General features: G+C 33.5%; 1 pseudogene; it reads left to right on the forward strand.

Annotated features, from left to right (window-relative positions):
* Window positions 1-791: 791 nt before the first annotated feature.
* On the forward strand, window positions 792-10,595 carry LOC110427622 (thioredoxin-like protein YLS8 pseudogene; annotated as a pseudogene).
* Window positions 10,596-14,166: the final 3,571 nt, after the last annotated feature.

Raw genomic sequence — 14,166 nt, forward strand, 5'->3', positions numbered from 1 at the left:
TTCTTTTTTCACTTGAGTGAAAAAAAAAATAAGGTGGTTCCCATGGGAGACGATAGATTCATGTGAGGGTGTTTTTGTTAATATGTTTTTGGTGGGTTGTTAATTTTCTTTCTTTGTTTGTAAATTTCATTTAATTTAGGGTTAGGGTGCTTTTTGTATTTTCTTTTAAATTCATATGGACACATAAGCATTATGCCATGCCAATATTTGTCTCACATCAACATGACCATGCTATATCCACACATAGTCAACTTTATATCAACATATTTAACAGTTAAATTTAGCAATATTAGAGTTAAAGACTATAATTAACAAATTTAATTATTGTATGGGGACTAAATTTATTTTTTTAGTATAGTATAAGGACTAATTGTATATTTTAAGTAAAAGGAAAATAGTGAAAGATAGTGGAGAAAAAAGAAAGATATTTTAAATGTTTTACCTTCATTCATTAATGCTGTTTACATATTTCAAGTGAATTATCTATTTCAAATACTAATAGATTTATGTAAAATTATGATTAAAACTTTAAAAAAAAAATTTTATTTAATTTTTTTTGAATAATTTAGGAGCTTTTTATGTATTATACTAGATAAATAACTAAAGAAATAGAAGGTTTTGTGAACTCAACTGAGCAAACATGAAAAAAATGGCCTCCTCCATTAAGTTCTTCGAAACGAAACAAAGAAAGAGAAGAAAACGATAGCCCACAGTTTTCAACTTGGAAGTTGCAAAGCACAGCATATGTCTCTCTTTACTAGAAAGGGAATTTCAAATTCCCAGGAGAGACGATGTCGTTTCTACTTCCACACTTGCAATCTTGATGGACCGTGAATCAAGCCATCCTGGCCTAGGAAAAGCATCTTCTCGTCATCCTGTTCGGCCACATTTGGGACAAAACTTGCATGCAGGTATTTCTATCTCAATATTTTTTAATTTCCATTTGTGTCTCTCAGTCAATTTTAAGATTAGTCGTATTGAGCCTGTACTTGAAGAGTTGAAAAGTTGAATAAATGGCTTGCTTGAACAAGAGCAAACGGGTTGAAGGAAGACAGTCATAAGGAAAAGACCCCAACGCACCGTTTCAATAATAACGGGGTTAGAAGGAAAAAGAGAGAGCCTATACGTAGCGTTTCAATAAAGGAAGAAGAAATCGAAGCTACGTCATTTGTGTATAGCCTTATTTCGAAAAATTAGTTTGTATAATGATTAGTTACTTATGCCTTAATTGCCTATTTTTCCTTTTCAGCTTAATGCTGAATCCTTGTATATAAACTTTGTAAAGCTTTTCCCTATTAAGCAATGAGAATATCCCTATTCTGAATGGTATTAGAGTAGGGAACAAAACCCCTATAAATGGTACCCTTCATCTAGTGATCGGAGGAGGTTTGTAGTTGGAATTTCTTGTTGTCTTCTCATCAATATTTTAGTAAATATCTTGAAAACTATGTTATTGCTCAAAATCCCATTACCTTTCATCCAAATCTGTTGATTTGAAATTCAATATGTTTGAATCTGGATCAAATGAGTCAAGAGCCCAAACTACAGCTCAAACACAAACATAATCTTCATAGATCTCACCAATAGGGGACCCTCAGTCACCTTATTTCCTTCACCACACTGTTAATCCAGGTTCAGTAGTGGTTAACCCCAAGTTGACCAAGAACAATTATGTGGCATGGAGCAGATCATTCCTATTAGCTCTTTCCATTAGAAACAAAGTTAGCTTTATTAATGGAACCATAACCAAGCTAGATATACCAGACCCTTTGTTCTATCCCTAGACCCGTTGTAATAATCTGATAGTTGCTTAGCTGCTGGATTCAATCTCACCACCTATAGCCTCAACTGTTTTCTATATGGACACTGCATCAGAAATCTGGGCTACCCCTAAACAGAACTTTGCACAGCCAGATGATACTAGGGTATGCAACCTACAGTACACTTTTAGGAATATCACACAAGGCACTCGATCAGTTGACACATATTTTATTGAGCTGAAAGGAGTTTGGGAAGAGTTAAGAAACTACAAACCTTTATCACATTGTGAGTGTGGGAACTGCAATTTAAACTGCTTCAAGAAATACTCTAAACAGTATCAACAGGACATGGTCTTTTGATTTTTGAATGGCCTGAATGAATCATTCTCTACTGTGAGATCCCAGATAATTCTTATGGATCCTATTCCAACTCTTGATAAAGTGTATAGCTTAGTCCTGAAAGAAGAAGCACAAAGAAATTTACTTTTTCAGAAACAACTAATACTTGAAACAGTTGCAATGTTTACTACAACAGAGGGAAAGAGAAAAGTAAGAAGGGATATAACTTGTAATCACTGTGGAAAGAAGGGACATGTGAAAGAGAAGTGTTACAGACTAATTGGATTCCCAGAGGATTTCAAATTTACTAAAGGGAAAAAAGCTTCAAGAAAGGGAAGGCAATTGTGAACAATGTTTCCACATTGGTTGATCCATCAATTGGAGAAAATCAACTTGACAATGAAGAAGATTCTGGAGGGAATGCGTCTATGTCTCAGATGTCCATCATTAAGCAGCAAGTCAATAAACTAATGGAGCTCTTAAGTGAGAATGGTTTAACAACCTCTGCAGGTAAGAACAATTCATCAAACACCTCGCAGACAAACCCTTCCCTGATCAATTCAGCCTTTGTAGGTATAATTTTAGGCCATTCATGCTTTAATACTATCAACAACATGCCTTTCAACTTTAGTAATGTTAATGCTCACATGATAAAATCGAATTTCTGGATTATGGACTCAGGAGCATCAGATTATATCACTTATTCCCTAAATAACTTCATTTCAGCTAGACTTGTCAATGATAGCTTTGTTCTACTACCTAATAACAAAAGAGCTATTGTCACACATGTAAGAGTGGTCAAATTGACATCACTGTTAACTCTGCATAATGTCCTTTGTGTTCCAAGTTTTAAATTTAATTTGATTTCAGTAGGACAGCTTACTAGGATGAAAAATATTTGTGTTTTCTTCACTAACAAGTACTGTATTGTTCAAGACACCCTTTCAATGACAGCGATTGGTGTAGCTAGGGCCTTTTCAGGGTTATATGTCATGGAACCTAAAAAAGATGAACAAGAGTTGTCAGATTATTGTCTTGATAAACTTGTCAAGTTACCTTTCACTTTGTCAGTCAATGCTTGTAACATAGGACATAAAGTTTTTGATTTATGGCATTTCAGACTTGGTCATGCTCCTTTTGAAAGAATAAATGTAATTCACAAACAATGTGCAGATGTTAAATGTTCTAGTGAATTACTTTGTGAAATCTGTCCTTTGGCTAAGCAAAAAAAGCTACCTTTTCCAATACATGCTCACAACACACAAATTCCATTTGAATTGATGCATATTGATATTTAGGGACCCTATGAAAATCCAACCTTGTTCAGTCAACGCTATTTCTTAACCATTGTTGATGACTATACAAGATTTACTTGGATCTTTTTAATGAAAACTAAATCTAAAACTTTTGCAATTATTCCTGCTTTCAATGCATTTGTTCAAAAACAATTTAATCTTGCAATTAAATGTTTGAGGACAGATAATGCCAAGGAATTAGGATTACTTAATTTCTTTGTAAATAGTGGTATAATTCATCAACTATCATGTGTTAAAGCTCATCAACAAAATGGAATTGTTGAAAGAAAGCATCAACACATTTTGTTAGTTGCAAAAGGCCTAATGCATCAGTCAAATGTACCAATACATTTTTGGGGAGATGCTGTCCTAACAACAGTGCATATCATAAATAGGATACCAAGTAGGATTCTTCACAATAAGTCACCATATGAACTTTTACATCACAAACAGCCTTCATATGATCATTTGAGAGTATTCGGATGTTTGTGTTTTATGTCCACACTAACACAAAATAGAAAGAAATTAGATAAAAGGGCTACTAAATGCATTTTCCTAGGCCATCCAAACAACATGAAGGGTTATAAGGTTTATGATCTTAATGCTGACAAAGTCCTAATATCCAGAGATGTGATTTTTCATGAGTAGGCATTTCCATTTCATATCAAACAGCATGATCAGCAGTCATCAACATTTCATCAAACATCTGCTGTGCATGATATATATTCTGATTATTCCAATTCTAACCTTATTGTTGACCTACCCCAAAACCATGATCAAGTTGAGTTGGAACAACTTAAGCCTATGTCATTAGAATTAAATCATACCAATCGCTTCTCATTTAATTCATCACCAGTTAGTAGTTTGCCAACTGCAGACAGCACCAACCAACTTGAAGACATATCTAAGCCAATTAATAGTGAAAACATTTCTATACCTTTAAGAAAAAGTTCAAGATTCAGGCATCCACCAAAGTACTTAGAAGCCTACTATACAGACTTACCATCATCAAGCAACAATGTCACTTCACATTGAATTGCTAAGCACTTATCAGTAGAAAAACTTTTTCCTTCACATAAGTCATTTACTACTTCAGTATTACATATACAAGAACCTACTTCTTATCATCAGGCTGTGAATCATTCTCACTAGAGAGAGGCCATGGCTCTTGAATTGCAAGCTTTAGAGGATAATGATACATGGACTGTTGTACTTCTACCTTCAAATTGTCATACAGTTGGTTGTAAGTGGGTATACAAGGTCAAACTAAATGCATATGGTGAAGTAGAAAGATTCAAAATATGTCTAGTTACTAAAGGATACAATCAGATAGCAAGGTTTGATTATCAAGAGACATTCAGCCCTATAGCAAAACAATCAACAGTGAGAGTATTCTTTGCACTTGCAACAGCATGTAACTGGCATTTATCTCAATTAAATATAAATAATGCTTTTCTAAATGAGGACTTAGAAGAAGAAGTGTATATGGATTTACTTGAGGGATATTCTATCAAGGGGGAGTATACAAGAAATGAAAGACTAGTCTGCAAACTGCACAAATCTTTAGATGGTCTAAAGCAGGCATCAAGGCAATGGAATGCAAAATTTTCTGCAGCCATTCTAAAGTATGGGTTTCAGCAGTCAACTTCAGATCATTCACTATTCACTATGAAGACAAGTGATGGAAATTTCATAGCCTTACTTGTTTATGTAGATGACATCTTACTTGGAAGTACATCAGTACAGGAGTCAAACAAAGTTAAGGAATTTCTTGATTCTCTTTTCAAAGTCAAGGATTTGGGAATAGTTAAGTATTTTTTGGGATTGGAAATTGCTAAATCTCATGAAGGCATATCTATATGTCAAAGGAAGTACACCCGTGATCTCTTAGAAGAAAATGGACTTCTTGGGGCAAAACCAGTGAGCACACCAATAGACTACAATCACAGACTCTCCAGTATAAAAAATGAAAATGTATTATCAGACCCTACAAGTTACAAGAGACTAATTGGAAAGCTGATATACTTAACCTTCAGCGTACCAAATATTTTTTATGCTGTACAAGTCCTATCTCATTTCATGGATAAACTAGGAAAGGAACATCTAATTACAGCTCACAGAGTACTAAAATATCTAAAAATGTCACCAAGATAAGGGATACTAATGAAGTTAAAATCTATTCTGAAAATATTAGGATATGCTGACAGCGATTGGGCGGGGTGTCTAGACACTAGAAAGTTAGTTACTGGGTTCTGTATCTTCATTGGAGACTCGTTGGTAAGTTGGAAATTAAAAAAGCAGTCAGTAGTTGCAAGAAGTTTAGCTGAGGCAGAGTATAGATCAATGGCCTCAGCCTGTTGCGAGATGATTTGGATTAAAAGTCTGTTGGAAGATTTTGGAATCAAATAGGGTGAAGCAATGAGTCTTTATTCAGATAGTCAATCGACTATACACATCAGCAAGAATCCAGTGTTTCTCGAAAGGACTAAACATATAGAAGTGGATTGCCATTTCATCAGGGTAAAAGTCCTTACTGGTTTGATAAAACCAGAACACGCTTCAACCAATTTACAAATTGAAGACATTCTCACAAAGGCCTTGTAGCCAAATCAGTTTTATAAGCTCCTAACCAAGATGAACGTTCATGATATTCACTGTTCCTCTTGAGGGGGAGTATTGAGCCTGCACTTGAAGAGTTGAAAAGTTGAATAAATGGCTTGCCTGAACAAGAGCAAACGGGTTAAAGGAAGACAGTCACAAGGAGAAGACCCTAACGCACTGTTTCGATAATAAAGGGGTTAGAAGGAATAAGAGAGCTTATACGTAGCATTTCAATAAAGGAAGAAGGAATAAGAGAGCCTATACGTAGCATTTCAATAAAGGAAGAAGGAATCGAAGCTACGTCGTTTGTTTACAGCCTTATTTCAAAAAATTAGTTAGTATAATGATTAATTAGTTATGCCTTAATTGCTTATTTTTCCTTTTCAGCTTAATGCTAAATCCTTGTATATAAACTTTGTAAAGCTTTTCCCTATTCTCTCATCATTCTCTCATCATTCTGCGCCGGTTTCCCATCCTTTCTGACAAGCTGGATTATATGATGAATAATTACCTTTCTCGTTTCATTGCAAATATTTCTGTCCTTGAGCATTTTCAGAACAATATATTATTCAATTCTTTACTCTTTGCAATTCCATGTATAACTTGGTGTGCAAAATCTTGTGATAAAGAGGATCAAGGTTTTATGGTTGATTTTGTCAATCCTGTTCAATTCGGATTCATTCTTAGGTATGAGCTTCCAGTAATATTATTATCCTTATTGTACAGGAAATAGAACAATTCTTGCCTTAGACCTAAAGATGGTCGGATAGTGATTAAATATTTTGACCTTACAAAAGTTTATCATTAGTTGGAGTGGGGATGTAAAAGAGAAGTGCATACTTTCTTTAAGGGGATAACTACCTAAATCGCCACTAATAGTAAGGCTCAATGTTGAATTTTGCCACGGTTCTGAATTGCATTGAAATTTGCAACCATACTTGTATTTTCATCGATTTTTTCCTGAAAAATTTGAATGATGAAAGAATAATTTGTGGAATACTCTATTTATGCAGTTTAAAAATTATTTGGGAAAGTAGAGTTTTTGTCATAGAATTTCTCATCAAATCTGATTGTGAAGTAATTGTGGAATTCCATGTAATTTTTGCTTCTCCAAAACTTATTTGAACTGTATAATGGAATACTTCACAAAAAATTCTGTCACCGTTAAACTTTGTTCAAAATTCAACTAAAACAAAAGGTACATTTCGCTACAATATAACAGTAAATTTGGCATTTATCCACAATATGGTTTTGGATTTTGTCTCGTCTACCTTCCTCTCCATTCTTTGTAGGAGGGTATGACTCATCTTGTCCTAGTCTCCAAGGGGCATAAGTCAAGGAGATCTATTATCTCCTCGCCTTTTTGCTTTTTGTCTCAATAAACTTTCCCTTAGCATTAATCAAGAAAGTAACACTAACTGCTGGAATCCCATTTTAGTGGGTAAAGGAAGACCTTGAATATTGCATTTTATGTTTGTTAATGACATTACGCTAGTAGTCCAACGCAAATAGGAATAATTGTTAGACCTTTTCTAAGAGCTCCTTTTGACTCCTGTGAGAAATCTACTCAAAGCATCAATGTTAACTACACCAATTTTTAAGTGTCCCTTTTTATGTTACTTGAACTTGGGTAGTGAATGCTATAAACAAATATTTGTTTGATGTAGGTATGTTTATTTTTTTTCAAAGTTTTCTTTATATTTGGAGGGTCAGACCTACATTGCCATGTTCATTGGGTATGTGTTGGAGGTACTTCAAAAAAAATGAAGATTTGAAGTAATATAGCTCCTCTCTTGTGGTCCTGTTTGAGAGACTTGCTTCTTGTCCTACATACAAGCAAGTGGATGAACTTGGTAAGTATTTTGGTTCTCCAAATTTTTCGTAAATGAACTATCAGAAAATTATTTTGTGCTCATCATTGGAAAAGAAAGGATATGCTGGCTGGGTGGAATACCAAATTACTTCCTCCGGCTACTAGGCTGCGTTATTACAATTAGCATTTTCTCTTTTTTGGACTACTTCTATGCATACTTCTTTTTTACCTATTCCATTGCAAAAAAATATTTAGATTCATTTCTCATGGTTTATCAAATGTGGAAAAAAAGAGGATTTATTGGTTAATTGGGATACATTGACCAAATATAGGAAACATGCTAGGTTTGATCCAGTTTTTTCTAAAAGGGCAAAGTTAAGGATCTTTCTTGCTCTGACCCTGTATTCCTTGGTCTAATTTGGTATATCCCTTTTGTTGTTATTTTTATAATAATTGTAATAAAAGAATATTTGAAAGAAATTATGCAAGATGGAAATAGTTGCATGAGGGATTAAACTACTTAAGATTTTATTTATAATTGTTAATAACTCTTAATTGGTCTTTTAAGATAATTATTAACTTTTGAGTTGGTATGACATGTGAATGACACCAACCAAGCTGAGCTTTGTCATAGTTGAGCTTGGCTTGGTTAAATATTATCAAGCTTGAATGCTAGTCAAGCAAAAAATTGTCTGATTGAGCAAAGGTTCTGTATGTTTAGCAAGCTTTATTTTGAGCTTGATCTCATAACAAGCTCGTGAGGTAAACCACTTTTTATGCTGAACGTAAACCTTGAAACCAATCTTCAAGGCCTTAGAAATAAGGTGAAAAGTTTGGCCAATTTGACCGACTAAAACATAGTGCTACATACAAGAAAAAAGGCACTTTCATAATACATAAGTGGGCTGTACAAAGGCAGCACCTTGACTGGAGCTGCAAGAAACACAAATGGTGGGGTGAAAGGGTCGGTTGTGTGGTTGGCTGTATTAGCGATTTAGAATGTATCAATCCTACATCTAGCATGCCTTTATTTTTGTTCTTTTTAATCTATGGCACACTAATTTTTAAATGAAATATAAATTATATTTAAATTTGATTCGTGCTTAAACATATCAAAATTTATTGACCAACTTTGAAAGGCATAAATGAACTTTTTTATCAACTTTGTTCGTGAATTTTTTTTATCAATTCTGTTCTTGACACAAATGAGTCAAGCTCACTTGCGTTCAAATTACATATTTGCTAAATGAGCTTGCATTTTTTTCTTTCTATATTGAACTAATAAACAAGGACAAAAAAAGCTCCAACAGAGCTCATTCATGCGTTAATTCAAGGAGTACGTTAGTTCATTTATGCCTTTGACTAGTGTACTTGAATAACTCCAAAATTTCCATTTTAAATATATACAATTTTAGTTTAACTTCGTATGGTTCATGTTCAGGAAACTTATTTGTAGGAAACTTGTTTGTTGTTTTAACCAAGGATTGAGAATAACTACTACTGTACAGGTAGAATTATGGGTCTTTATGATGGTCTTTTTGCTATAGATTATGCATGCTTAAAAGTGGAAGTAGACTTTGATGCCAAAACTATGTTAGAATTATTAAAAAAGTGTTGACTTTGATGATGCTCAATTTTTGGCAAGCTAATTGCTAATTGCAAGTCATAAATAGAGAAATTCAAATAGCTTGAGCTAGCCTTTACCTTCAAAAAACCAAACCAAGCTATAGATCTTTTAGCTAAAATGCAAAATCTAGAGCATTGTTGATCTTGGAACCTTAAATTCTGTTACTAGCATTTTATATGATGTGCTTTTTAGTTTTTAATATTATTTTTGTTAACAAAAAATAGAAAGGATAATGATTTGATAGTGACTCTATTCTTTCATGAAAAACCTTCTCCATCACCAACCATGTAATATTAAAAACTTTTTCACATGCATGTTGGAATCAAATGGGAAAGGAGGAACTAAATTGGACATTGTTTATTGGACATTGTTTTTGTGGACATACATATTTAAGCATATATATTTAATGCCCTATGATTGAGTGCTAGAATCTTTAAGTAGTTACCATGCCCTTTGATTGTATCTTGTAATCCCTAGGTAGTTATCTTTTTGGTGTTTTTGTTTTGGCAAACAGAGGGTTCTGTTTGGTAGCTTTTCTGGAGGGGTAGGGTTTACAAAAATTCTAGGGGTTTGGTTGTTTTTGATACAAAAAGAGTTTACATTTTACTTTTTTTTGGGTTGTTGCACTTTTATGTGTATGTGTGCATGCAGTCCATAGTTTTTAGATAACATTTCTCATTTTGTGTTAGACTTGAATTTCAAAAATTGGACTTTCTGTCATTATTTGTGATGCATAAATGTCTTCGAATTCACCTGTTCTTCTTTCTTGTGGAGAAGTAATGTTTTATGTGTATCAGTTGTTAATTATTTTATTTGATTTGTGTTTTTTGATGGATGAGGTGCTTGCTTCAGTAATTAAGATGATAAAAAGCTTCGTTGTTATACATCTTGTGAACATAACATAATTTTCTAATTTTAACACAATGTATGAGTTGTATGATCCATCAATAATTATGTTCTTCAGAAATAAACACATAATGATAAACCTCAGTATTGGAAACAACAAGATTAATTAGGCTTTTAAGGACAAGAAAGAGTTTATTGGCATTGTTGAAACTATCTATTATGGGGCAAGGAAGGGTCACGGTCAGGTAATTGCTAATAAAGATTACTCCACGAAGTACTACTACTTAATATGCTTGAAATATGCAATTGACTAGAAAAGCTAATGTATTGGCCACGTTTATGAGCTAAAACACTATTAGAGGCTAGGGATTGAAGCTTGACTATGGAGCACCTCCAATTTGTCATGGTAAGTGGGGAATTTTGATGCATAGGAGCATGATGACTAAGGTGCATGCATGCTTCCATAATGAAATATATGATGTATGCTATGTATGAGCTATACTTATGTCTAAAGGTAGAATTCCTATAGTAGAAAATGCTTAAGACTAATATGGTATGCTTAGAGATAGTTTGCCTAGGCTAATGATGTTAACATGAATCTGAGCCAAGATTACAAAAATTATGATATTATGGTGAATGTGTGTATGACGAATATGTCTAGACTAATCATTTCTAGACTAGAGGATGCTATGAAAAAAGTATGATGTGCCTACAATGGTATACCTAGGTTGAATATAGACTGTGATATGACTATGATATAAGTTATAATGAAATAAATGTGATCAAGAGTGACAAAGAATGTTAATGTTATGATGTATGTACTATCCGTGGGTGAGTTTCGGACAATGAATGAATGAAATGAGGTGGAGTGTGCCCATATCCCTGTGACCATGTATGTTTCGCCTATGATTCTCTCTTGTTGTTCGATGATAGTTTATGATGCCTGCAGGGATGGTGATATACAGAGATGGTAGTTTTGTCATGCTTGTGATTCTTGCTTGTAATGTTGTGAAGCCATCCATTAAGATTGTTCTAGATGATGTTCATTGACTAGGTCGTTTGCTTCGACAATGGGGTGTGACATGACTCCGTCGTTTATTGAGGTAATGGGGCGTGACATGATATTGTATGTTGTTTGTTAGTTGGCTACTGCATATGACTATGTTATGTCCAGGGACAATCATTTTATGATATGTTATGCTGTAAATGTATAAAGGCATGCCATAGGATATGAAATTTACACTATGATATGTTATATTATGAAATGATGATTAAATGTAAAGGCTTAAGGTAAGAGTTGTATTGTATGATAATGTCAAATGATGCAATGTATGTTTGTTGGTCCTGTTATAGTGCTAGAGGGGTCTGAATAGCACTAAAAATTTTAAGTTTAGCCTTTTTTGAGTTGTAAAACTTTTAATCAATTAAAGGGATAAAGATGTACAGCTTGTAATAGCTAAAAGACACTAAATAAGGTAGAGAGAAATGGACAATGTAAGAGTATTTATAGTGGTTCAGTTCCTTTGACTTACATCCACTACCTTGATCTCTCAATCAAAGATTTTCAACTCAACTTCATTATACTAGTGGAATTAAAAGTTTGCACTAAGCTTTTACAAGGTAAGCATTTAATCCAAGCTTTAATCCCTTACAACAAGTTTTAGAGTGCTTCACACATGCTAATTTTCCAATAAAAAGAAGAGAAAAAAGTACAACTATAACTCTTTACAAATCTAGAAGGTTTATAACCAAGCTCAAACACTTTTTTTGAAATTAGAATGAAGGACAAGTACTTTTGGTGAAAAATATTTGGCTTTTTGGTCAAAATGGCTTTCTTCTCTTTTTATTTGCTTTTTTTGACTGTTAGAGCTTCTTTTTAAACTTAGAAAGTCAGATTTTTATATTGGGGGTAGTTTCTAGCTATTGGAGACAACTCTGATGCCATTCTAGCAGTTATTTTATCCTTTAGTACTTAAATTCATATGGATAAAGAGAGTTCAGCTAATTGGTTACAAGTGGCTTTAATTGATTGTAGGTTCTCTACCTTGCACTATCTTGTTATTGAGTACTCTGTGTTAACTGATTATAGGAGACTTTAACCGATTAAGAGATCTTTGTCTTCAGGCTTCTCTACTTCAATAACTGGTTAACTTTCCCCTTAACGGATTGGAGCTTCACTCTTTTAGTCTTAACCGATTACCATAAGCTCCAATCAATTAAAAATTCTTTGGATTTGCATTTCTTTTTTTTGGCTTCATTTAATGGTCAATTTCACTTTGAATTTAAATTTTTTAACGTTTGGAGATTCTTCAAGCCTAGTGTTCTAGTCAATTAACCTCATGCCTTAAGCGATTAGCACATCTCTATTTTACTTTGTCTAACAGCTTCTTAATTAGTTAAGCCTAGTGCTAACTGATTAACATTTTTATGTTTTGCTTTAACTTATAGCCTAGCCATCCCTTAATTGATTAAGACCTTTTGATAATCAATTACAAAAGCCTAATCTTCACAAACTCTTTCCATTTTCCTCACTTTAACTGATTGGCCTATCTATTATATGATTTTGCTTTTAATCATTCATTACATTGAGAGAAATTACTTTATCTTGCATACTTAAACAATGAAGTTAGACATTAATAAATGAGGAATGTGTTGTTATCATCAAAAACACATGGAGTAAATATCTTTTCCTTTTTTTGATGATGACAAAACACTCCTAGATTAAGAATGCAATGTCTATAACAAAGAATTTATTTGCAGATTTGGAGATTGCTACCCTTGAGTAAGTGCTCCTCCTAGATATGTGCTCTAATAAAATTATCCAATATAAAGCCATAGAAAATAAAGGCATTCAACCATAAAAGCATGTATATATATATATATAGCTCAATTTCATCATAAAGACATAACTTCAACCATTGTTCATAGCACAACATAAAACATTTTTTCATAAAACACACCAAAATAAAGATAATTAAGACATATTTAAAGACAGAGTTTTCTTTCCTACCAACTTACTTCTTACTTTTATTTTCTTACTTTTCTACCCTTTTTTGTCATTATGTAAAAGAAGGGCCTAAAGTTGAAACTCATTTAAATAGAGTTGGAAGAGGACTCATTCAAGGAGGATTCATCAATCCCAAGGTGAACGTTGAGGGGTTCAACGTGAATGGAACAAAGAGATTCAGGTTCAAAAGAAAAAGATTGTCCAAAGGAGATAAATTAAGGTGATGTAGATTTGGGAACTGGTTTGCTAATGGACTCAGCTATTCTAGCATATTTTTTTCTTCTAAATACCTTGGTTTTAGTGGCCATTGTTTTTCTCCCCATTCTTGCAGTTGTCTTTGCAATAGGAGCAATGTTAACTACTTTACCCTTGTCTTGATCTACTTCCCCTACAACTTGTTATTTTCCTTTTTGAGTTGACTAATCTTCTTGTTCTATTTCTGCTTATTTTTCCCGATCAGCTTTAGCTTCCTTGAGAATGCTTTTAATAAAGTTAGAAACTAGAATCCTTTTAGATTCTCTAAAGGGATTTGCATCACCTTTTCAACAACTGAGTGTTCTTTTTCACCTGGAGTTTCCTTTTCCATTCCTTTTTCTTGTTCAATTTTCTTTTCACCTTCTTCCTTTCCTTGTTCTTCTCCAATTTCTTGGCCTTATTCTTTTTCAAGAGGTATTGTAGCATCTTGCTCCTTTTTATTACCTATTTACTCTTTCTTAATTTCTTTTTCATGTTCAGATATGTGTGGATCAAACTGCTCACTAGTAGTTTTTTCACAAGACATACTTGTAGTAGTGGCTGGACCTTCAAAGGTAGGGGATTTGGTTGTCTTGGCTTGATGTAGAAAGACTTCACGCTCCTGAAGTTTCTTTTCAATCTTT

This window comes from Theobroma umbraticum, unplaced genomic scaffold (assembly GCF_002168275.2).
Source record: "Theobroma umbraticum cultivar Fairchild unplaced genomic scaffold, ASM216827v3 scaffold_2.0, whole genome shotgun sequence".
Classification (NCBI taxonomy): Eukaryota; Viridiplantae; Streptophyta; class Magnoliopsida; order Malvales; family Malvaceae; genus Theobroma; species Theobroma umbraticum.